Source organism: Rattus norvegicus, chromosome 1 (assembly GCF_021556685.1).
Source record: "Rattus norvegicus strain SHRSP/BbbUtx chromosome 1, alternate assembly SHRSP_T2T, whole genome shotgun sequence".
Classification (NCBI taxonomy): domain Eukaryota; kingdom Metazoa; phylum Chordata; class Mammalia; order Rodentia; family Muridae; genus Rattus; species Rattus norvegicus.
This window is the reverse complement of record NC_141534.1, coordinates 131,344,633-131,369,442: the sequence shown is the minus strand read 5'-3', so window position 1 is coordinate 131,369,442 and position 24,810 is coordinate 131,344,633. Positions and strand designations below refer to the sequence as shown.

General features: G+C 44.2%; 1 long non-coding RNA gene across 1 annotated transcript; it reads left to right on the top strand.

Annotated features, from left to right (window-relative positions):
- The first annotated feature begins 16,870 nt into the window (after nucleotides 1-16,870).
- Nucleotides 16,871-22,160, top strand: LOC148007706 (uncharacterized). The gene is made up of 3 exons (XR_015646873.1): nucleotides 16,871-16,906; nucleotides 19,574-19,667; nucleotides 21,326-22,160. It is a non-coding gene; the product is annotated as an uncharacterized LOC148007706 (long non-coding RNA).
- Nucleotides 22,161-24,810: the final 2,650 nt, after the last annotated feature.

Sequence of the window (24,810 nt, the reverse complement as noted above, 5' to 3'; positions counted from 1 at the left end):
ATCCAACAGAAAGTTGACTCATTCAGCAACCAGAATTCATTCCGACAGGGTGCAGGACTAAGAGCAATGTCTGCTCCAATCCCAACATTTGCAAACCAGGCCAGATGTGGGAAGCCTCATGTTCTCAAAGCTTACCTCACGATAGCAGGGTGGCTGAATGAAGAATGGCTTCTTACTATTCCCATTGTTTGTGTCCCCTCAAGATCAGGCTTCTCTATACAGACAGCAAAGAAGTGGGAGCCCAGGTAGAAGTAGTTCAAGAAGAAACTAAAGCCAAGTGATAGAACTGCCGATGGCTTCTCGGCCTGTTGTTGGAGTCTGTCACCTCGGCCTCGTCTGCTGGGAGTCTGAAGACAAAGTCTGTGGTACAGTGCACCAGGCCTGTGCTATGTCTGGGGTCTCTTCCCAGCTACTGAATGGGCAGGGGTGGAGGACTTCAAGCCCTTTAAAGACAAGGGCAGTTATAGCACCACAGAGGCAGTGTTAACCTACACACAGGGTGACCAAAAAAGGCACTGAGTTAAAACTCTAAACCTCGCTACTGGCCACTGGGAAACACTGATGCTCTTATTTAGGGGATTGTGGAAAATGGTGCGTGTACTTAAGAGAGGAAAGCACTGCTTTCTTCCCACTCCTTTCAATCTCCCTGTGGGAAGGCTTGACTCTTGGGTTTGTTCCTCTGTGAAGGCGGATTTGAGACAGGCTGTCTGGCTAACAGCAAGTACTTGAGGGCTTCTGTGTTAGTGTCGTTTGTTATTCTTAAGTGTGGGGGAAGCAGACGTCCATCTGTGGTGACTGTGCCTGCAGAGGGGCTTGTGTCAGGGACAACCCACACTGCTCGTTTCAATACCAGAACAGTGAGGAACCAAGAAGAGAAACCTTCTTTCCAAAGGCTACAATAGAGGCACAGGCTCTCTTCCACTGCAAGTTGTAATACACTTTGAACTGAATTTAAAAAAAGAAAAAGTTTGCCCGGTTCTTCTGCAGTGTAATTAAAACGTGCACAACAGGTTCTCTCAAGTTCCCACCTCTGCCTGACAAACACATCACATTCCACAGGCTGTGCTACCATGGCCCCACGCCATGCTAACTTCAAGCATTCTATAGCCTAGCACAGCTTCCTGTCATGGACTCTGCCCAAACGCCCAACAACCCAGTTAAGTCGTGACTCAACAAACTGTAACCCAACAACCAGATTTATATGTTAAATGTCTAGTATACAATACATCTACATAATTAACTTACAACCAATTGATAAGGATATAAACCACCCACCTAGATAAATTTGCCTATAGAAATCCATCCCTTAAGAAATATTCATAACAACTTGAATCTATGGAGAGATGCATGGCAGGGACCGTTTACGTCTGCCTCCTCCATGTTGCTTCCCCTTTCTGCTCCTCCCTCCCCTTCTAGACCTCTGTTCCTGCCTCCTTTCCTTCTCGTCCAATGACAGGCCTCGTTTTATCTTGTGTCTGCCTTCACTTGCATAAGGACACCAACCTACACGATTCTTTACCACATTTCGCTATGGGACACTTATGGATGGAAAAATTAAACGAAAAAGCTGAGAAACTTTTTAGTCCCAAAGCAACAGTAGAGAAGTATCTGGCTTGAAAAAGCAGCTAGGCTCTCAGGTCTAGGCAAGCACTTACAGACGCAGGCCTCCTAGCTCCGTTTTGGTGCTACAGCTAAGAATCTCCAGAAATATTTCAGTAGGTGACCAAATGGGGACTCAGCATGGGGAACAGAAGGAAGGCTGGCTGGAGAGATCAGGGATGGGAGTTGAGGCTGTGAGTTCCTCCAGGGCTGTCTGTCTTCCGTGTATTCATGTCTGCATTCTGACGAAGTTGCAATCCAGACACAGGCAGCGCGAGCAAAAATGGGCTCTGGAGGACCATAAACACTCTGATTGAGAAGCCTCCAGCAGCCTTCCTAACACAGACTGCTGGGATGAGGCATGCAATTATCTAGTCTCAGTAGGAGGTCTCTGTGGGAGGGGGCGGTCTCAAGGGACAGTTATCATGGAGGAGGAAGCCATGGTTGATACCTTTTGCACACACTGTTGACATCCTTATTCTGGCCAAGGGAAAGCTTTGCCCTTCTCTTGGGCCTAAGGCATTGGTGTCTGCAATAAGGCTGTCATCACAGGGTTGGGGAATTAGCTCAGTGGTAGAGCGCTTGCCTAGGAAGCGCAAGGCCCTGGGTTCGGTCCCCAGCTCCGAAAAAAAAAAAAGAACCAAAAAAAAAAAAAAAAGGCTGTCATCACATCAATGAAGTGTATTCACCGAAGGCCTCATCCGCTCTCCACACAGACCTACCTGAAGGCCCAGACAAATACCTCTGTAAGAAAGCTTCCTTCTACCAGAAAGACTGGGAAGCGGGCAGCTCATAAGACAGAATGCTTTTTAATCATGCCTTCTTAACTCCTAGGTATACACTATAAACTATTCGGCCACCATAATTGCAGAGAAATCTGTACAGAAAGTCTTAACTTCCACCCCTACCCAGCAGCAGCAGCAGCAGCAGCAACAGGAGGAGGAGGAGGAAGAGGAGGAGGAGGAGGAGAAGGAGGAAGAGGAGGAAGAGGAGGAAGAGGAGGAAGAGGAGGAAGAGGAGGAAGAGGAGGAGGAGGAAGAGGAGGAGGAGGAGGAAGAGGAGGAGGAGGATGAAGAGGAGGAGGAGGAGGATGAAGAGGAGGAGGAGGAGGAGGAGGAGGAAGAGGAGGAGGAGGATGAAGAGGAGGAGGAGGAGGAGGAGGAGGAAGAGGAGGAGGAGGATGAAGAGGAGGAGGAGGAGGATGAAGAGGAGGAGGAGGAGGAGGAGGAGGATGAAGAGGAGGAGGAGGAGGAGGAGGCGGCAGGTAGGCAGGCAGACAGCCTGGACGAGCACTTTCCTTTTGCTAGAGGACCAAGTGAAAACCTGGCAGGAATCGTGAGCTCCCATTCTCACCTCTTAGCACCTTGTGACCGATGGATAGACTCATTTTATCCTCTGACATGATGGCAGCAGGATGGCCAGGGACATCTGGACATCTGTCCTCATTCCCTGTCAGAAGCAGGAAGAAAGTCTAAGAGAGGCAGGGCCTGGAGGAGGGCAACCCTCCGACCTACATAGAAAATGGGGAGCAGACAACCTACTAGACTTAAAATACCCAAAGGTTTGCGCACAAACAAGTCAGATACTAACATCACTGCAGGAGATACGAACACAAGTAAGCTGACCCCCTGCCTCCAGCAGGGTTTTCAAAATAGTGACATTCAACTTAAGCTTCTAACAATCTTCAGTTTCTACTGTAATAGTTACATTATCTTTAAAGAATAAACGACACTATGTTTAGCAGCACTTATGAAGCATAACATCCTAAGGGAATATCCAATGAAAAGACAATGTAAAAATCCAGGTTTTTTTCAGTAAGGTAATAGACCCTTTTGGACTCCTGTGTGGATTCTGCCCCTTTAAGGATTCATTTGCTTTGAGATTGTGTGATAGCTTGAGACAGCATTCAGAGGACTTACACAAATATGTACATATGTGAGTTTGTCTGTTAACCCCTCCCCCAAAAGCAAGTAGCAAGGAAGGGTCCTACTTCAAGTGCTGACAGTGTCTTGAGGTAAGCCTCTTGGGATTCAGTTAGCTTTCTACTGCTGTGACAAACTACTCAAGACAATCAGGTTAACAGGAGGAAAGGTTCATTTTGGTTTATAGTTCTGGAGTTGTCTGTCCCTGGTCATTTGGCCCCATCACTTTGGGCTGTGGAGAAGCAGAACGTGACAGAAAGTAGGAGAGGTGCTCACCACACGGCGTTCAGGAAGTAAAGACGAACAGGAAGGGTCAAGATCCTAACATCCCCTTGAGTGGTGTGCTCCTAATGACTTAATCTCCACTAGATCACATCTCCTCAGGCCCCTACTGTCTACCAATAGCCCTGTTAGCTGGGAACCATACAAAAGTTTATGGTGCAAGGTGGGGTGGGGGTAGGGGCGGGGGTAGGGAGTGCCGGTGTTTGGCATTTAAGAGGCAACTCATAGAAGGTTCTAACCTCAGTACATCCTCACTTGCGCTCTCATGTATAGCCAGTGGAAATATAAAAGCAGTACACTCTGAAAATTGGTTTGACAGTTTAGTTCAAAAACTAAACATTCAGTAGGAGTCTAACTGAATATGTAGAATCCTGTGTATGAAATCTCCTAGCAGTTTTATTTATGATAATCAAATGGTGGAATCAACCCTAATGTTCTTCAAAGAGCAAGAGGTTGAGTAAGGAACAGCCACAAAGGAGATTTTACCGAGTAAGAAGAAGAATGCGCCATCGGCATCAGCACGTGCCACAGTTTGAATCCGTCTTAGGGTAGTAGGTTTAAGGACAACAGCCTGTCTGAGAAGGGTCTGTGAGTTCACAATGTCCTCAGAGTAAAGAAAGCACAGGAAAGTACAGTCTGGGCATCGCCAGGGGACAGGGTCGGCCTGTGCGGATGGCGAGACTACAGAGTGGGGATGACGAAAGGCGAGGGCGAGAGCCACCTTCCTGTCACCATCACACCTGCTGAGATAGTCTACTTGGGAAGAGAAGTTTATTTTAGTTCACAGCTTTGAGCGTTTTGGCCCACAACCGATTGTGCCCCTTGCTTGGGGACATCAAGTCAGGATGTCATCAAGGAGGGAGCATGTAATGGAGCAAAAGTGCTCACTCCTGCTGGGAAGTGAGCTCAGGACTGTCTATCAGGCCCACTTCTTTTTTTTTTTTTTCTTTTTCTTTTTTTCGGAGCTGGGGACCGAACCCAGGGCCTTGCGTTTGCCAGGCAAGCGCTCTACCACTGAGCTAAATCCCCAACCCCAGGCCCACTTCTTAATGTTTATATTTACTGCCTCCCAATAGTGCCACCTGGACCCCAACCTTGGTCACACCATGTAGTGCGCGGCACGGTGAAGTAAAGATGGCGCCGACAGCCAGCCCCGTTCGAACGTGAATAACTTACCACGCATGCGCAGACTTGTACCCGGCAGGGCAGCTGTATGATAATGAGGTGATCCGGCGCCCTCCTGTGGTGAACAACAGTACTGCGCATGCGCGGGGTTTTACACCTGAAGTCAGTCTGGCTGGGGCAGTACTATGCTAATAGAGGTTCATGCTGCGCCAATCTCTGGAGGACAAGTAGCTGGGATAACAGTGGGGTGACTCGTGTCCCGCCAATCCCTGAGAGAATATTAGCATACTGTTGTGTATATAAGGCGAGCACTTTTGCTGCTTGCGTCCCCGTGTCAACAACAAAGGTGTCCTGCAGTAAAGGCTGTTGAGAAGAATCCAACTGTGTTGCGTCTTCCTTGCCGGCCGAGGTGGGCGTGACAACACCAGCCTTTGGAGGACACTGTCTTTCCCTATTTATCTCCTCTGTTCTATCCCTTCGCATTCAGCAATCTTTTTACTTTGCCTTACCAGATTTTTAAAGTATGCTTAGATTTCCATGCCCCCTTTTACATTTTACTTAAATTTTAGAACTTTCCCAATACTGGGAAGTTTTGTTTTGCTTTGTTCTCCTTTTCTTCCTTAAAAATTTTTTAACCTCTTCCTCTTCTCTTCCCTTGATGCTTTCTTCTCCACCCAGTCTTTATTTTCTGTTCCTCTGTCAAACCTCACTTTTCCCTCTCCCCACTTTGCCTATCTCCTTTCTTATCTTATTCATTTGCCATCCCCATACTTACCCTAAACTATTCGTAGCGAATTCTACAACGGTTTGGGCTTCTTCAGTTCTGCGCTCACTGGCGATGGATTAGCAGACTATAATTACTGTAACAGTGCTGCTGTATCTTGCATAGTGTGATGTTGTCCTGCTACCATGGTTCTTGCATAGAGTGATGTCACTCTGCTAAGGTAGTTTGTCCCCTTCCTGCTGAGTGGTATACCAGGGATTGCACCTTCAAGGCTTAAGCTTCTCAGTAGGAAGGTCCTTGCCCCACTCCAGATCCCAAAGAGAGGGCCAAACTGATAGATGCACAAATTGCAACACAGAATGTCAAAGAGCCTGGAAGAGCAGAGCAACCATGATTCCGAAAGATCACGGGGGCACTTCTCAGCTGCTGAGCTCAGATTCTGGAATAGCGATATGTTAGAGGAAGATTCAAGTTTTGCGGCAAAGATGATGGATGACCTAAAAGAAGTTACAAACAAGCGTATCGATCCAATTCGGGTCCTAGAGGCAGAAGTCAGCACCACGGGGGGGGGGGGGGGGGGGAGAAGTCAGCAGAGTGAATAAGAAAATCAGCAAACAACACCAATGAAAAAGTCAGCAACATGGACGAAAAAGTCAGCAACGGATTTCAGACTTGAAAAAAAATTAATAGAAACGTTGGAAATGGCAAACTCAGTGACTCACACAGAAACACAGTGAAAAGCATCAAAGGCAGGCTTGGCAGAGCAGAAGAAAGATAGCAAGAGGCTGAAAAAGGCTGAGGAGATGCTGTGTTTGGACTTCGGCAAGGGGACAGGATATGACCGTGGCATCTGAGAACCCCTGGGTATGGATAAGATACCAAATGTGAGAGTCCAGAAGGAGCAGGAACTGAGACAGACACCGAAGACACAGAGAATGCATACTCTTACCTCAATGGAGAAACATTCTCAAATCTAGAGAAAGAAATAGGCATTCCGACACAAGGAGACATCTGGAGCCCCAGAGAGATGTGCCCAGAGGTGCACACCCTGGGAAGCACAGCAGCGAGGATGTAAAGCTACACAGCAAAGACACAGCATTAAAAGCTGCAAGGGCAAAACGCCAACTCTCCTCCAGAGGCAGAAACATCAGCACAGCACCAGCAGCCCTCTAGGTTAGGAAACCATGGAAACAGAGGAACACCAGCCACCCACTTTGACTCAGGCTTTCTCATAGACCTGGAGCTCGCCGCTAAGCTGGCTGGCCACAGAGGTCCAGGGAGCTGCTTGACTCTGCCTCTCCAGCACTGGGACCATAAGTATGCACCACCATGCCCAACCTTTTTATGTAGGTTCTGTGGCTCGAACGCAGGACCTTCTGTGTGCAGGGCAAATCTTTATAGACTGCCCCCCCTCAACAGGAAGAGATCTCAAGGGAGGTGGGACATGGAAAGAGATGCATAGGCTAGGGAAGCAGGGGAGACATCAGGGGGAGGGAAGCAGCTGGGGAGAGGAGGCAGAGGAGAGGATCGGACTGAGAACAGAGCACATATGTAACACATATGTATGAGCAGGATGGAGAACAGAGCACATATGTAACACATATGTATGAGCAGGATGGAGAACAGAGCACATATGTAACACATATGTATGAGCAGGACTGAGAACAGAGCACATATGTAACACATATGTATGAGCAGGATGGAGAACAGAGCACATATGTAACACATATATATGAGCAGGATGGAGAACAGAGCACATATGTAACACATATGTATGAGCAGGACTGAGAACAGAGCACATATGTAACACATGTATGAGCAGGATGGAGAACAGAGCACATATGTAACATATATGTATGAGCAGGATGGAACCCACTACTTTGTGTGTGGAACAAAATTTTTTTTTTTTTTACAAAACAGAAAGGAACAAAACATTCGTGGGTATTTTCAGATATCCTTCCAGGACCTGGCACTTCCACACCTTCTGTATTTGTTGTTAGTGGTGTTATCTCAAGCCTTGCTACCTCCTGGTGGGGTCTTCAGCTGGTAAGGCTAGACAAACCGTGCCCCAGTCTTCTCTCCTCTGTTTAGTGCCTGTGTGTCTTTAGGAAACCCACCCCTTGTGTCTCACAGCCTCAGCTCTCCTGCTGGAGCACAGAGGGAATCGCAGTCTAACCTCGTTAGCATTGTCAGTGGGAAGCAAATTGGATCACAGCAAACCATTGCATTGTGTCAACGTCAGCAGCCTGTAGCATGGGCCCTGTGACCTTAGAGTCTCACATTGGAATCCACACTCAAACTCACTGAGGACCTGGCTGCCAGACTTTTCCTCGCTGAGATGCTGGGCCTACAACGAAGCCTTCTCAGGGGAGACACCACAGCGCTGCTAATGAACGTTGATGTGTTTTCAACGTGTCAGAAATGGACCTTTCCCTCCCCTTAAGTCTCTTGTTCAAATCACTTGAAAGCAAAGTGAACGCCAGCAATAAAAATAAAATTCAATTGCTTCAAGAGGACCTCCAACATGGTCAGGAAGTCATGGGTTGTGGCATTTAGGGTGGAGATGCTCACGGGCTGTTACCTAACTGTCCAACAGAAACTCCTAGCCTCCAGCTCAGGGAGGCTTTCCCTGACTGACGAGTCCCAGCCTCACACTGTTACCATCTCCGTGGACACGTTGTCAACCTCTGATGCTCACCTGGCAGAACTAGCCACATCTGGAAATGTACCTGTCTGTCTCAGTCTCTCTTCCTCTCCCTAACACACATGCACATAAGCACCAATAAGCTAGTAGGCCAACACTTTACAAAACGAGTTTAACAACTTCTGTAAAATCTTTCAAAGAGACCACTGTGTGAGCATCAGTGTATCCCAGAGTAGGGGAATTAAGAGAAAATGTAGCACCCAGGTATAGTCTCCTGATATCCAGCCGCCTTGTTGGCCCACCATGGCCTTTTATATGGTATCAAAGGCCTCTTCTTCACATACTACAAGCTTGCTTCTGCCCCATCTTATCACAGAGAAGTCTGCTCTCGGGGTTAGGTGCTGTTAGTTTGTCAAAGGCAGCTCATTGCAAGGAGCTTTTGTGATGGACAAGGGGCTGCTCAGCCTGAAACGCTTTCTTCCGAGGGAATGAGGGTTACACATCAAAAGGGACTTGTCTGCTCTGAAGTTTGCAAGCTGTCCCTATCCCTATTATTGGACGTGCATTGTCTAGCACTATTGCTCGTGTAATCCTGTGACCTCCCCACCCCCCCCCCCCAGGTCCAGGTCACCTCAAGTGATGTGTGAACCATAGAGAAAGCTAACCTTCTGAGCTCCCATTCCTCAAGTATCTAGGCCATCAGCAAATGCGCTATTGAGCAGGGCTTGTTACCTCTTAGAAAGAATATCTTCACACCGCAACACCGAGGCAAGAAACTACTGTTCAGAACCAGACTGGCATTCTCTCCTCTGAGTCTCATATCCCAGCATGAGATTTCTCCTTGTTGAACGGCTTCAGAGAGACTTCAAGGAACTCCAGGACAGGTGGGAAACCTATCAAGTGTGCTTGCAGCAGAGACCCAGATATGTAATTAACATGGAAAGACGGAGTCTTATTTTAGGACCATTAAGGAATTCGCAGAATAAGTAGCAAAAACATCAGAAGCCCAAGATAGGATGAAAAAAACAAAGGAAAAAACCACCTGACTCCCAAGGAGAAGAAAGCCCTTGGATATGCAGAGGATCCAACAAGAATTTCATGGCATTGCTAAAAGGGGACAAAAATCCGTTTTTACATATATTGGGGATTTTCCCACATTAAATCAGAGAATACAAGGTTAGAGACATAGGTACAGCCATAGGGGGACAGAATATCCTGGCAGAACCAGCCAGTCAGCTCGAAGTAAAAGGTGAGCCAAGAAGACCCTTGATAGTTGCTCAAAGATATTTCCTGAATGAGATTTCCGTGCCAGAGAAAGATGAGGCTGAGCTGAGTTATCTCTTCGTTCAACGGAGATCAGGGAACAGCAAGAGTGTTTGGGAGGAGCCATGGAATTCCAGGAGACTCTGGGCTGTGGTTTGAGTTAACCTTGTTAGCCCCTGGCTTAGATTTAAGATTCCAGTATATGTGTTGCCAGCCTAGTTCCCAGTGCAGCAACATCCAGAGTGGGGCTTTGGATATATGGGGACCGGGGGGGGGTTAAGCTCATCGGTGGATTCTCCAATTGTGGGTTCATAGGTTAGTGGGCTTTTAGGGGGTGGACAAAACTTTACCAGATGAGACTTAGAAAGGTTAGGTCACTGGTGGGGAGACGGTGTGGAGGAGATGTTTGCTCCACTTTACTCTTGTCTTAGTCAGGGTTCTCTGGAGTCACAGAACAATATGGAATGTCTCTCTATATTGAGGGAACTTACTGTGTGCGTAGCCCAGCTAACCCAGCAACGGGCAGCTGTGAATGGGAAGTCCAAGAATCTAGTGGATCTTACAATCTCTTGTTCCCACTTTCTCAGTGATCTCTGAATCTCATCTGCAGGAGTCTTATAGGTACACACACACACACACACACACACACACACACACACACGTGTGTGTGTGTGTACATATATATCCATTGGGATTGAGCTCTGCGTTTTGACTGGTAACCATCTCCTGTTGCAAAGGGATACTTCCTTGATTTGGAGTGAGGACTACACTTCTCTGCAGTTATAAGGACAAATGTTTAGAACACAGTTAGTGAAATAGTGGCTGTTGGTTCTCCTCCAGGGTGCATGACTTCTGTTGCCACGGGTAACTGGCTAAGTTTACGTTACCAGGCATGATTTCCCTTTTTTAGGGGTGGGGCAGATCTGAAGCCAATCAGGGAAGTGCTGGTTCCCGCCAGCAAAGCGTAGCTCTACTGCACCCGTAGGTTATCGTCGGTCACTGTTGTGATCTGCAGGCTTCACAGCTCGGTAGGGCTGTTGGTCACCTCCTTCCTTTGGATGCTTGCATGGCGTCTTCTGATTTCGTGAAAGCTAGACCTCAGGGACGAGGCTTTCAGACACGCTCCAGCTCAGCGGTCTATGGGCCCGGTGTCTGAAGAACACGGTGTCTTCAAGCAGGGGCAATGATAACAGTAACAGCAATAGCTTGACATAGTTCAGGAGCCTTTCCGTCGCCCCTGATGAACAACCCCAGAGAGGGCTTCTCATACTTGGTGTTGGGGTCTTTGTTAGGCGGTCTTTAGCTTTTAGAGGGGCCACAGTCATCGCAGATGATAAAATTTCACTTAAATGTTGTGTATGCTTACTCCCAGACCACATGTGTTACAAACATTTTTAGGTAGATGGATAATATTACAACTCCTTATGATCACCACAAACATCCTCGCTGTAAGTTTACCCTCCTTCGTCTGGATTAATCTCATCTCAATTTGAGCTACTCTTACTTTTCCCTCTTGTCCAGTCAGACTATGCATACCCTGTTAACCCCACCTCCTCCCGTTACTGACTTATACCCCAGAGACGGTCTCTTTTTAATCTCATGTTTTCTTCAGCTGCTCTAGGGTGTATACTATATGTGACGATATGGAGCTAGGAGACTCGGTTGAGAAAGAATACGTGACATTTTTCTTTGTGGACATGGGCTATCCCACTCAGCATGATCTTTTCTAATTCCTTTCATTTACCTGCAAAGTTCCCGATGTCATTTTTCTTCACGGCTTAATAGTATTCCAGTGTACATATGCAGTATTTTCACTGTCCACCCATCAGTTAGGACAATGGGGCTGCTTCCATTGTCTAGCTGTTGTGAATCGAGCAGCAGAGAGCATGGCTGAGGCGGTGCCTCTGGGGTAGGACAGTGAGTCCTTCAGAGCACATGTCACATGTGATACAGCTGGGTCATGCTATAGATTCGTTTTTAGCTTTTTAAAAAGTATTCACATTGATTGCCAGAGTGGCCGCACAGGTTTGTAATACTATCAACAGCGAATGGGTTAGGGTTAGCGTTGCAGTTAGGGGTATATTCTGCTTTTTTGAGTTCCTTATATATTACGGATATTAATCCTCTCTCAGATGTTTAGTTGCTGTATGTATATAAGTATGTATGTATGTATGTATGTATGCGTGTATGTATGTATGTATGTATGTATGTATGTATGTATGTATGTATGTACATGGCAAGGATTTTCTCCCATTCTGTGGACCCTTTCTTCACCCACTAGTTTGTGTCTTCAGTTGTGCAGACCCTCTCTTTTAGTTTTATGAAGTCCCATTTGTCACTCGCTGGCTCCCTGCATCTCCTTTAGCATTTGCTGTCAGTCACTTTGTTGACCTTAGCCATTCTGACTGGGAGTCTCAAAGTTGTTTGGATTTGCATTTCACTAATCGCTAGGGACAAAGAGATTTGGACATATTTCTTAGCCATTTTTCTTTTCTTTTTCTCTTTCTTTCTTTCTTGTTTTCTTTCTTCCTTCCTTTCTTTTCTCTTTTCTCCTCTTCCTCTTCCCTCTCTTCTTCTTTCTCTTCCTCCTCTTTTCTCCTCCTCCTTTTGGATAATTCTCTATGCAGATCCCAGACCAATTTTTGAATAAGCTACATGTTTTTTGACTTTGTTTTGTGTTTTGAGTTTCTTATATATTCTGGATATTAATCTTCTGCTAGATGTATACTTTGTATATACAAACACATACATATATACATGCATACACACATACATATATACATGCATACACACATACATATATACATACACACACACACACACACACACACACACACACACACACACACACACACACACACAGAGCAAAGGTTAAGATTCTCTCCCATTCAATGGGCTTCCTTTTCATCCACTTGTGTTTTTAGCTGTGCCAAGTCTTTTGGTTTTCTGATGTCCCACTTGTCAACTGTTAGCCTTAATTCTTGGTCAAATGAGGTCCTATCAGAGAGTCCATCATGTAGGTAGCTCCTGTCTTTCTTCTAGTAGTTTCAGTGTTTCAGATTTCAAAGTTTAGGTCATTGATCCACTTGGAGTTAGGGTTTGTGCAAGGTGATGTGGGTTTCATTTCATTCTTTTGCACGTGGACACCAATTTTCCTAGTGCCATTTGTTGAAGGTGCTTTCTTTTCTCCTGTGTATACTTTGCCATTTCTGTTGAATAGTAAATGGCACTCATGTTTGCATCTTTGACTTTGTTCCATTGGTCCTCATGTCTGTATTTGCACCAGTACCATATTATTTTGATTAGTGTGACTCTACAATATGTCCTATGATCTGGAATTGTAGCCCCTCCAGCATTGCTTTTTTGTTTAGGATTGTTTTAACTTTGCATGGACTTTCGTGGTTTCATATGAATTTTAATTCTTCTATTTCTATAAAGAATGAGATGGGGATTTTGACGGAGATTGCACTGGATCTGTAAGTAGCTTTTTGGTGAAATGGTTGCTTTTACAATATTAAGTCTACCAGTTCATGAACATGAAATTTCTATTTTCTAGTGTCTTTCACTATCTCTTCAGAGGTTTAAAGTTTCCATTTTAGTGGCCCCTTGCTTATTTGGTTAGGTTTATTCCTAAATATTTTATTTTCTTTGAGACTATTGTGAATGGGAGTCTCTCCATGATCTCCCCTCCCCCCTTTTTTGTAGGTTTGCTGTTGGAGCATAGAAAAGCTATTTGTGGGCTGGAGAGGTGGCTCAATAGTTAAGAGCATTGATTGCTCTCCTAGAGGTCCTGAGTTCAATTCCCAGCAACCACATGATGGCTCACAATGAGATCCGATGCCCTCTCCTGGTGTGTCTGAAGACAGTGAGTGTACTCATATGCATAAAATAAATAAATAATTAAAAAAGAAAAGCTATTTGTACAAGTTGATTCTGTATCCTGCCATATTGCTGAGTTTTTAAAAAACAATTTCTAGAAGTTCTCCTGTAGATTTCTTGAGATCTCTTATATATAACATTATGTCATCTGCAATCAGGGATTTGGACTCTTCTTTTTCTTCTTGTCTTATTGCTCCAGCTAGTGTTTTAAACATACATTGAAAAGGAGTGGGAGTAGTGGGTGCCACATATTCCCGATTTCAGTAGAATATCCTTGAGTTTTCTCCATTTAGAATGATGCTGGCTGTGTGTTACCTGTATATGTAGCTTTTATGTGTTGAGGTATGTTCCCTCTAGTCTTAAATTCTCTGAGACTTTTATCATGAGGACACTGGGTTTTGTCAAAGACTTTTTCTGCGCCCATTGAGGCAAACATATGCTTCTTATCTTTAAGTACACTTATGCAGCTTATTACATTTATTGACTTCGTATGTTGAATTATCCCTGCAGTTCAGGGATAAATCCTACTTGGTCCCAGCAGATAATCTTTTAGATGGATGTCTGTATTCCGCTTTCAACTATTTTACTGAGCGCTTAAAAATCTGTGTTCATGAGGGATATTGGTCTGCAGTTTTCTTTCTTCGTTGCCTCTTTAACTAGTTTCGCTATTAGAGCGATCCTAGCTGCATATAAGAAGTTTCTGGGGGTTGGGGATTTAGCTCAGTGATAGAGTGCTTGCCTAACAATCACAAGGCCCTGGGTTCGGTCCCCAGCTCCGAAAAAAAGAAAAGGAAAAAAAAAAAAGAAGTTTCTGGAGGCTCATCCTCTTTTTTTTTTTTTTTCCTATTCTTTTTTTTCCGGAGCTGGGGACCAAACCCAGGGCCTTGCACTTGCTAGGCAAGCACTCTACCACTGAGCTAAATCCCCAACCACGCTCGTCCTCTTTCTGTTACTAGTTTTTGTTTGTATTCTCTTTGTGGATATTTTGGTGAACACGTCGTTAATTCATGTATACTTGTGGTTCTCTTCCTTGTGTGTCTTTCCTGGCTTTGATGTTAGAATATGTCTTAGTTACTTTTCTAAGGCTGTGAAGAGACACTGGGATCACGGCAACTTATAAAACAGAGGTGGTTAACTGGGGGCTTGCTTACACTTTCAGAGGGTGAAACCATGACCATCATTGCAGTGAGAAAGGCGGCAGGCAGGCAGGCAGGCAGCAGGCAGGCAGGCAGCAGGCAGGCAGGCAGGCAGGCAGCAGGCAGGCAGGCAGCAGGCAGCAGGCAGCAGGCAGTAGGCAGCAGGCAGCAGGCAGGCAGGCAGCAGGCAGGCAGGCAGGCAGGCAGGCAGCAGGCAGGCAGGCAGGCAGCAGGCAGCAGGCAGGCAGGCAGGCAGGCAGGCAGGCAGGCAGGCAGGCAGGCAGCAGGCAGGCAGGCAGGCGCTGGAGCAGTAGCTGAGAGCTTGCATCTGATTAGAATAGCCTATCTGACATGTGGGCTTCTGAGACTTCAGATCCCATTCCTAGAGACATACCTCCAACAAGGTCACACCTCCTAAACTTTCCCAACTAGAGACCAAGCATACAAATGTACAAGCCTATGGGGGGCATTCTCATTTAAACTACCTCAGGGTGATGCTGACTTCACAGACGTCTTCTGCGCTCCTTTGAATTGTTGAAGAATTGGCTGTGGGTCTTCTTTGAATGTCAGAATTCTGCTCTGAATCCGTCTGGCCCTGGACTTTTTTCTCATTACACTGGGAGGGTTTTTATTACCATTTCAGTCTCATTTGCTATGCGTCTGTTTAGGTCGTTCAATTCTTCTTAGTTTAACTTTAATAGCTTGTATAAGACCAGAAATTCATCCATTCCTTTTAGGTTTTCCAGCCTAACAGAGTACAGGGTTTTTGTTTTTTTTTTTTTTTTAAATGTATTCTCTTATAATATCCAGAGTATACTTGGTGTTTGTTGTAACGGTCCCTTATTCATTTCTGATTCTGGTAATTTTGTTTTACTTTTTCTTCCTTTTGCTTAGCCAGGCCAAGGGTCTGTCAATCTTGTTTACTTTCTCAAAGAACCAGCTCTTAGGTTCGCCGATCTTTGCTTGCTGTTGGTTTCTATTATGTTAATTTCTGCTCTGATTTTTATTGCCTCTTATTCTCAAGTGGATCTGGGTTTCTTTGTTTTTCCAAAGTTCTGAGTTGCATCCATCATTAATTCATTTATTTGTGTTCTTTCTGAAGTTTTAATGTGGGCAATTAAAGCCAAGGATTTCTCCTGTAGCACTGCTTTTAGCGTGCCCCAGGGGGTTCTTGTGCTATATTTTCATTTTCATTTAGTTCAGGGCAGCTTCTATCTTTTTCTTGATTTCTTCTTTGACTCATTCAGTAATGAATTGTTTAATATTTTGTGTATGTACTTTTTTTTTCTGTCAATTTTAAGCTTATTGTATCGTATTCCAACAGGATACATTGAGTTACTTTAATCTTTTTGAATTTGTAAAGATTTATCTTGAATCTCAGAAGTGACCTGTTTTAGAGAGATTTCCATGTGCTGCTAAGTAGAATGTGTGTTCTTTGTTGTCAGGTCCATTGGTGTCTGATGTCAACTAAAGTAGTTTTTGTCCACTTGATCTGTTTACTTAGTAAAGTGTATTGAAATCACCTGCTAGTGGATTGATATTAATCTGTGTCTTTAAATCCAGTAGTACATTTTTAATGAAATTGAGTGTACCAGAGTTTGGTGTATATATGTTTATAATCGTAATGTCTTCTTGGTTAACTGTTCCCTTGATTAGAATAAAATATCCCTCCTTATCTCTTCTGATTTGTTTCAGTTTGAAGTCTGTGTTTTCAGCTATTAGGATAATATTCTGCTTTGTTTCTTGACCAATTCAGTTTGCCTATGTTCCCTGATTGAAGAATTGAGGTCACTAAGATCTCAAGTTATTACTGAAATGTGTTTGTTAATTGAGGTCATCATGTTCTTGATTTTGGGCACTGCTGTCTGTGTTCTCAGTGGACCTTGGTGTTTACATTGTCTTTGTATTCTTTTCCAATGTCTCTTGGCTGTGTTTTCTTAGGTTTGGTTTGATGGATATAAAAATTTAAAAGCTGCTTGTATCATAGAAAAATTTTCTTTTCTTTCAACTATGGTAGGTACTTTTGCTGGGTATATTAGCCTAGGTTAGCCATCATGGTCTTTTAGGACTTGTAATGCATTGATCTTATGGCTTTCATAGTTTCCACTTCTTTTTTTTTCTTCTCCATCTTTATTAACTTGAGTATTTCTTATTTACATTTCGATTGTTATTCCCTTTCCCGGTTTCCGGGCCAACATCCCCCTAACCCTCCCCCTCCTCTTCTGTATGGGTGTTCCCCTTTCCATCCTCCCCCCATAGTTTCCACTTCTTATACCCGTGTGAGTATGTCTTTTCTTACTTCGGAAAGTTTTCTTCAATGATCTTGTTGAAGGTCTGTTTTATGCAATTGAGTTGGAATTCTCTCTCATCTATGGGTATAATTCTAATCTTTGGCCTTTTCATGGTGTCCTACATTTCCAATATGTTGTTTTCTTGTGCTTAAATTTTCTTTTCTATTACTTGCTTATTTGATTTAGATCTATTCTATCTTTGAGTCCTGGTATAACATTGTCTGCTTGCTCCGTTCTTCTCATGATACTTTCCTTTGAGTTTTCTAACTGGGCTATCCAGCTTTTCAGTTCCATCCTCATTTCAGCTTGAATCCTTTTCTTTTTTTAAAAAAGATTTATTTATTTTTATTTATATGAGTACACTGCAGCTGTCTTCAGACGCACCAGAAGAGAGCATCAGATCTCATTACAGATGGTTGTGAGCTACCATGTGGTTGCTGGGACTTGAACTCAGGACCTTTGGAAGAGCAGTCAGTGCTCTTAACCGCTGAGCCATCTTTCCAGCTCCATGCTTGAGTCCTTTTCAATGTTTCTATTTCTTTATTGAATTCTCTTCCCAAGTCCAGAATTGCCTTCATCATTTACATCAGCATTATGCTTCTGTTTCCTTTGGTATCATTCATGCATTTATCCTCCTCAATTCCTTTTCTTAATTTCATTGAGATTTTTTTCTCTTCTCACTTCATTTTTTCTTTCTTTGTTGTTGTTGTTGCTGCTCCTCCTCCTCCTCTTCTTTCTTCTTCTTCTTCTTTTCCTTCTTCTTCTTCTTCTTCTTCTTCTTCTTCTTCTTCTTCTTCTTCTTCTTCTTCTTCTTCTTCTTCTTCTTCTTCTTCTTCTTCTCCCCCTCCTCCTTCTTTCTTCTTCTTGTTTTTGTCCTTTCTAAACTTTTTGAATTCTTTGATGAAATTTATGATTGTTCTTTTGAACTCTGTGTCCATTTACTTGGGATTGTCCAGGTATTTCTCATTTGACAAACATTTTACAGGACTGGTAGGTTTTGGAGATGACATCATGGCCTGATCTTTCATATTGTTTGTACTTTTGCAGTGAGATTTGAGTGTGTGGACCTCTTTTGTTAGTTCTATGTTTGATACAAACAGAGCAGGTTAGAGCAGAATAGAGGGTGTAAGGGCAGATTTGGTCAAGAAGTTGGAAATAGTTTAGGTAGGATGAAGCCAGGTGTACAGAGCAGGATGTGTAACATGGTCCAAGCCAGGAGTGTGGTGGTGGATCTGGCTGGGTGTAAAGCTTCAATTTGGCTTGGGGAGCAGACAGAACAGGTCCTGATAGGTGTCTAAGTGCTGGTTGAAGTACAGGTACGGGTTGCCGGATAGGCCAAGACATTTGATGTGGGACCCAACCTAGATCTAGAGGGTTGGGCAGTGTGTGCCAAAGGGGAGAGTCAGGCTGACTTACAGGGCTGGACACTTGAGAAGCTGCGATGGGATTTTTACTAGAGCTGAGCCAACATAGGCACTGTGCCCATGAACCTCCAAAACTGTGGGCCAAATAAGTCTCTTCTCTGTAAGAAGCTAGCTTTTGTTGTGATAAAAGAAAATGAATAGACCAAATGAGTTCAGAGTTCAGTCAGGAAAGTGTTTGCCATGTAAATAAAAGGACCTGAGTTCAACAACCAGAACTCAAGTAAAGTTAAAAATCAAGTGTGAGGGGAGGGAGGGCATGTTTGTGATCTCAGACTGGGTAAGCACAGATACAAAGATCCAGGAGACTCATTGGACCTAACCTAGTTGGTAACCTCCAGGTCCTAGTAAGAGACACTGCCTCAAAAAACCCAGGGGAATAAAGACACTGGGGGTTGACCTTTGTCTTATGCTCTCTCTCTCTCTCTCTCTCTCTCTCTCTCTCTCTCTCTCTTTCTCTCTCTCTCACACATGCACATGTACACACACACAAACATGCACAGTCACACACACTACACTCCACACTTACCAACACACACGTCATACCCTCCCACATCTCTCTCACACAGACACACACACACACACACACACAGACACACACACCCTGCATACATGCACACTCTGTCAATTCTTGTCCTTTCTTTTTCCAGAGCTCCAAAGAGGTCATTGTGATGGTTTGAATATGTTTGGCCCAGGGAGTGGCACTATTAGGAGGTGTGGTCTTGTTGGAGTAGGTGTGGTCTTCTTGGAGGAATTCGTCACTGTGGGTGTGGGCTTTAAGACCCTTCTCCACTGCCTGGAAGCAAGTCTTCTCCTAGAGGCTGTCAGATGAAGGTGTAGAACTCTCAGCTCCTCCTGTACCATCCCTGCCTGGACACTGTCATGTTCCCACCTTGATGATGATGGACGGAATCTCTGAACCTGTAAATCAGCCCCAATGAAACATTGTCCTTATAAGAGTTGCCTTGGTCATGGTGTCTGTTCACGGTAGTAAAACCCTAACTAAGACAGCCATGTCTGGGCTGAAATCTCCAAAGGGAGAATTGCTGAGTTTTAAGCTGACTTCACTCCAGGTGGGCAAGTCTGGGAGAGCAAGTAGAGGGGAAGCCTCATGCAGTGACAGGAGTAGGGGACAGGTCAGGAGGGTTTGTTTGCCAGCAGTATTTTTATGGCAGTCATCTCCTGTATGACACTAGGGAAAAAGTAAGAACCCGAGGGAGGCATTTTGAACATGCACATTCCTTTGAACATAGCGTCACTCTGACAGATAAACTCACACTCGTGCAGGGGTACAGATTCGCCCACACTTGTGTACTGTGTATTGACTGTGATGACAAAGCTCTGATCCAACCTACCTGGTTATCAACCAAGGACTGTTCCAGTGAGTATAGAAGACCCTGCACAAGAGACAGCTATTCTCCACATAGAAGGGTATTGTTTTCATTTTACCTGTATGGATTTTCTCTTCCATATATGTAAGGCTATGTACCACACATGTGTCTAGTGCCTATAGAAGGTGGAAGAGGCCATCAGATGCCCTGGAACTGGAATTATAGACAGTTGTGAGCTGTCATGTGGGTGCTGTGAATCAAGACTAGGTCCTCTGGAATAACTGTACGTGCTCATTACTCTTGTGAATTTGGTCTAATGCTGCTTATATTGTGTTCATCTGGTCCCCCAGATTGCACAAGAATCCACACATCCCCTGTCAGACACTGAGGGACCCTGCCCCCAGTTGGTTTTGATTGGTAAATAAAATTGCTGGCGGCCAATGGCTTGGCAGGGAGACAGAGGCGGGATTTTAGGACTCCCTGGGCAAGGGGCTGAGGAAGGAGCAGGTAGAAGATAGCTGTCATGCCAGGGATGGAAAGGGAGCATCACACCTGAGAGGTGCAGGACAGAGAGACAGCCAACGCATAAGAGCTGGGGAAGAGCAGCCTCAGGGAGTCTTCCAACTGGGTCTAGGGCAATGAAGATGGGATATAGATTTTGGTAATTACTCAGGAATATCAGATGGGTGTGTATTAGCCACACGGAGGTTTGGAAGTGGCTCAGCCATTGAGCTATTTAAGGCATATTAAATATAAGGCCGTGTGTGTGTGTGTGTGTGTGTGTGTGTGTGTGTGTGTGTGAGAAAGAGAGAGAGAGAGAGAGAGAGAGAGAGAGAGAGAGAGAGAGAGAGAGAGAGAGAGAACCCAGAATGTTGGCATGGGTAGCAAGGACTACTGCCACCTAATTGGGGACAGCAATACACTATCACTGAGCTTTTTCTCTAGCCTGAGATACAACTCTTTAATTTCTCCAGATCCTCATTTATACAGAGAAATAGGAGGCAAAAATCAAAAGCCCGAGGGCAATATTTACAACAGAATTAGGCCCCAAATTATCATTGCTAATATCAATGTACATAAGCCAAGCACCAAGACTTGCATGCTACCCAGGGCCAAGGAAAGTAAGGAATCCAGAAAGGTAGATGCAAAGAGCCAACAACAACAGAGTCTCAGAACAATCCAGGCTTTCAAGAGAAAGTTCAGGTGATCAACTGAGACAGTGGAACCATGAGTTCTGCCCGGCAAGGAACAATGGAAAAGCCCCAAGACAAGGAGCAAGGGGACAGAGCAGTCACTTTGGACAGAAGAGTCAAAATGGAACAGGGCAGTGCTAAGAGGAAGAGGAAGGAAAGACTGTGTGTGTGTGTGTGTGTGTGTGTGTGTGTGTGTGTGTGTGTGTGTGTCCTCAGGACACATGGACATTAGGAATGTGGGACAAAGGTGAAAAGCCAACAGACTTTCACTATGTACCTCTTGAGCTTTCACTGCTCCTGTTATTCCTCAGGGGGGGGGGGAATTCTCAAAGAGTCAGAAGCTCTGTTCCCTCTAATTTTCTGTTTGTCACACAGGGGGAGCTGTCTGTCTGACAGCTGTGAGGGTGGAGGCAAGGGCTCAGGGGGAGGGGGCAGGGGTAGGAGCACAGGGCTGCTGGCTGCTGCTTCAACACCTTTTGAGGCTACACAAACCATAAGGCTTTCTCTCATTTCAGCATCCCCTCTGCCTGTTTCCTGGCTGGGTGTGATTGAAGTTAGCCAGCGTTTGGATGTCCCCAGGAACACCACTGAATGGGTTTGGGGACGTTAGCTTTCTGTAGCGGGAGCAGATGTCCGAAATGATCCTCTTTGGAACGTTTGTTTTGCTTGGTTCTTGAGGTCACAGTCAGTTAGGCGTTGCTTGGAGCACAGTGAACAGAATCCCTCACTTCATGGCCAGTAAGTAAAGGAGGGGCAGAGGGAGGGCATGCTTCGAATAATCCTGAAGACCTCTCAGCGGGCTCCACTTCTTAAAGCCCCACAACATGCTTTAGCTCCATTCTGGGGACGGACATGCTTCAACACCGGACATCCACGGAATTAGAGGTCTGAACTCCAGCAATGTCCTCACAGTATTCACCGAGGGGCAACCACAGCGCTGGTTTCTCCATATCCTCTTCTTCCTGTGACTGGTAAAGGCTGCCCCACCTAACATTAAGCTGGGCACACTCTTCTTTACCCCCCTGCTTTAGAATGTATGGGGCTTAACAGAGATCCCTCCCCCCCCCCCCCAGAGAAATAGCTTGGCACTGAGATATTTAACTTGGGTTGCGTTTCATATAGAATTTCAATATTCAAAACGGTTTGGGTAGATTGCTTCTTTAATAAGCTCCGTTATTTCTCAACACTGTATGTTCTTGGGTGACATGTACAGTGACTTCAGAGGCTTATAATATCTGAAAAGAAAAGAAAATTGAGAGTTACTTGGAACAGTGTGTTCTGAATAAGAGGGTGTCTACACAGACGTTAAACTGTCTTAAAGTTTATTTCGATTATTTCAAAAATTATTTGAAAAATGATGGAGGCCTGTATTTTATAGAGATTCTTTTTTTCCTGGGCCATGTAAATGAATATCCTTTTTTTTTTTTTTTTTTGGTTTCTTTTTTTCGGAGCTGGGGACCGAACCCAGGGCCTTGCGTTTCCTAGATAAGCGCTCTACCACTGAGCTAAATCCCCAGCCCCGTAAATGAATATCCTTATATTTGTTGCTGATCTCTCTCTCTCTCTCTCTCTCTCTCTCTCTCTCTCTCTCTCTGATTTGCGTGTAGCTCAGACTGACCCTAACCTCCACCCTCAATCTTATAGATACTGGAATCATGAGTTGTGGCACCATTCCAAGTCTGGCCACTTTTAAGACATAATACAGTTTCTTTTTTGCTTACATGTATGATAAGTGTGTGTATATGTGCATGGTGTGTGTGTGCATGTGTGCGTGTGTGTGTGTGTGTGTGTGTGTGTGTGTGTGTGTGTGTGTGAATGTGGGCCCACATGTGTGGAGGTCAGAGGATGGCTTTCCCTTTCTACCCTGGGTTCCAGAGCCTGAACTCAGACTTGGTTGACAATCAGACTTGTGCTGAGTGTCTTGCTGGCCCACATTTCACCATTTTTTCACCGGAAGAGACAGTCAAAGCTGGAGAGTGCTCCATAGTACAGCCATTCCTGGAATTTGCAAGGATTAGATCCCCAACACCATAAACAAGTAAAAGGCAATCAGTTGCTATTGTCAAGGGTTGCACCAATTTATAATCTCAACCACAGTACAAAACACAATCCTTGTGCCGCTCTCCTGAGACTCTCCCTCAGTACCGAGTATAGAGCCACCATAAAGAGGCTCATGTGAGAATCTGTGTGGCACCCCTTTCTCTTTCTCCACATCCCTGCCGACATTTCTGTTCATTCATTTTCTTGATGGTGGCTACTCTGATGGGGTGGGATGGTCTATTAATGTGATTTCAGTTTATATTTCCCTCCTAGTTCAGGACATTGATCAGATTTCCAATGTTTATTGGCCATTTGTATTTCTGCTTTTGAGAATGGTCTCACTCATTTGTCCATTTATTGATTGGATGATTTGCTTGCTAATTTTTGTGGTGATGGTATTTAATTCAGAGGAGGCCCCGTAGATTCTGGGTGTCAATCCCCGCTCTGGTGTACGGCTGCAGATCTCTGGTTTTATAGGCTCCTACTTTACCCTTGTGACTCTTGGCATTGTGGTGCAGAAACTTTTTTTTTTCTGTCAATTTTAAGCTTATTGTATCGTATTCCAACAGGATACATTGAGTTACTTTAATCTTTTTGAATTTGTAAAGATTTATCTTGAATCTCAGAAGTGACCTGTTTTAGAGAGATTTCCATGTGCTGCTAAGTAGAATGTGTGTTCTTTGTTGTCAGGTCCATTGGTGTCTGATGTCAACTAAAGTAGTTTTTGTCCACTTGATCTGTTTACTTAGTAAAGTGTATTGAAATCACCTGCTAGTGGATTGATATTAATCTGTGTCTTTAAATCCAGTAGTACATTTTTAATGAAATTGAGTGTACCAGAGTTTGGTGTATATATGTTTATAATCGTAATGTCTTCTTGGTTAACTGTTCCCTTGATTAGAATAAAATATCCCTCCTTATCTCTTCTGATTTGTTTCAGTTTGAAGTCTGTGTTTTCAGCTATTAGGATAATATTCTGCTTTGTTTCTTGACCAATTCAGTTTGCCTATGTTCCCTGATTGAAGAATTGAGGTCACTAAGATCTCAAGTTATTACTGAAATGTGTTTGTTAATTGAGGTCATCATGTTCTTGATTTTGGGCACTGCTGTCTGTGTTCTCAGTGGACCTTGGTGTTTACATTGTCTTTGTATTCTTTTCCAATGTCTCTTGGCTGTGTTTTCTTAGGTTTGGTTTGATGGATATAAAAATTTAAAAGCTGCTTGTATCATAGAAAAATTTTCTTTTCTTTCAACTATGGTAGGTACTTTTGCTGGGTATATTAGCCTAGGTTAGCCATCATGGTCTTTTAGGACTTGTAATGCATTGATCTTATGGCTTTCATAGTTTCCACTTCTTTTTTTTTCTTCTCCATCTTTATTAACTTGAGTATTTCTTATTTACATTTCGATTGTTATTCCCTTTCCCGGTTTCCGGGCCAACATCCCCCTAACCCTCCCCCTCCTCTTCTGTATGGGTGTTCCCCTTTCCATCCTCCCCCCATAGTTTCCACTTCTTATACCCGTGTGAGTATGTCTTTTCTTACTTCGGAAAGTTTTCTTCAATGATCTTGTTGAAGGTCTGTTTTATGCAATTGAGTTGGAATTCTCTCTCATCTATGGGTATAATTCTAATCTTTGGCCTTTTCATGGTGTCCTACATTTCCAATATGTTGTTTTCTTGTGCTTAAATTTTCTTTTCTATTACTTGCTTATTTGATTTAGATCTATTCTATCTTTGAGTCCTGGTATAACATTGTCTGCTTGCTCCGTTCTTCTCATGATACTTTCCTTTGAGTTTTCTAACTGGGCTATCCAGCTTTTCAGTTCCATCCTCATTTCAGCTTGAATCCTTTTCTTTTTTTAAAAAAGATTTATTTATTTTTATTTATATGAGTACACTGCAGCTGTCTTCAGACGCACCAGAAGAGAGCATCAGATCTCATTACAGATGGTTGTGAGC